This window comes from Ricinus communis, unplaced genomic scaffold (assembly GCF_019578655.1).
Source record: "Ricinus communis isolate WT05 ecotype wild-type unplaced genomic scaffold, ASM1957865v1 Ctg26, whole genome shotgun sequence".
NCBI lineage: Eukaryota > Viridiplantae > Streptophyta > Magnoliopsida > Malpighiales > Euphorbiaceae > Ricinus > Ricinus communis.
In genome coordinates, this window is record NW_025963460.1 from 30201 (window position 1) to 31710 (window position 1510).

Consider the following 1510-nt stretch of genomic DNA (forward strand, 5'->3'; position numbering starts at 1 on the left):
GGCGAATAGTGGGGGAGCGCAAGTAACAACGGTGCACAAAGTCGATGCTCCTAAACCAAAGGCCTACGGTAGGGCTAGGAGTGCAAGGGAGATCGATAACTTTTTATGGAACTTGGAGAGATACTTCGATGCAGTGAGCATAGTGGACAACGCCACCAAGGTAAAGTCCGTATCTTTCTACTTAAGTGATATTGCTACCGTATGGTGGAGACGCAGGTGCGAGGATGTGAAAAAGGGCCTTTGCACCATTAATACATAGGATGATTTTTTGCGGGAGCTTAAGAAGCAACTCTATCCTTATAATGCCGAGAAAAAGGCAAGGTCAAAGCTTCGACGACTCCAACATAGAGATGGCTACATTCGGGAATATGTGAAAGAATTCTCCGAATTGATGTTGGAGATTCCGGATTTGGGAGAGAAAGAAGCATTCCATGCCTTCATCGATGGTTTGTCTCGGTGGGCTCAATTGGAGCTAGAGAGGCGAGGTGTGCAAGACCTTGCCACCGTGATGGCGGTTTCTGAGTCCTTAATCGAGTTGAAGAAGAAGGACTCATTCAAGCCAAAGGTAAAGAAGTACGAAGGAAGTGACAAAGGTGGTGGAGATAGAGGAAAATCTTCTACCAAGGATGGTAAGGCTTTGTACAAGGATAAAGGCAAGTGGAAGAAGGAAGACAAGCGTAGTTCTTCTTCGAAAAATCTTGCTTGCTTCATCTGCGACGGACCTCATCATGCTTACGAGTGTCCAAAGCATGTGAAGCTTGGAGCGTTAGTAATCACCGAAGAGGAGAAGCGAGAAGAAGAACGAAGAATTGCTTCCCTTCGACTCCTCAATGCCATCCAAGCTAAAGTGGAGCAGAAGCCTCGTGGTTGAATGTACGGGGAGACTAACATCGGAGGCAAAAACACCCAAGCCATGGTGGATACCGGGGCTGATACAATGTACATGGCGAAGGAGGTGGCCGACTCTATAAGGCTGCCTTATAAAAAGGAAAAGGGCTTTATTAAGGGTGTGAATGCTAAGAGGCTACCCATCATTGGCATAGCGAGAGGGACCAATATCCGTATAGGCCAATGGTAAGGTAAGGTCGATATCACCATTGCTCTTATTGATGATCAATGATTCTATCTTGGCATGGACTTCCTCGACATGGTGAAGGCATTCTTAGTTCCCTACGCCAACACCATGTGCATAATAGAGAATGGCCAACCTTGTATGGTGCCGATAAAGAGGGAGCTTAGCCAAGATATGATGGTATCAGCTATCTAACTCTCTAAAGGGGTAAAAAGGAAGGAGCCAACCTTCCTAGCAACCCTCAAGGTGGAAGAAGGTCCCCATGTTGATGGTGCCACACTTCCAAGCCCTATCCAAGGCGTGCTTGATGAGTTCAAAGATGTTATGCCGCCTGAGCTACCGAAAAAGCTTCCTCCACGACGAGAAGTGGACCACAAAATTGAGTTAGAATTGGGAGCCAAACCACCCGCCTTTGCACCCTATCGAATGGTGCCTCCA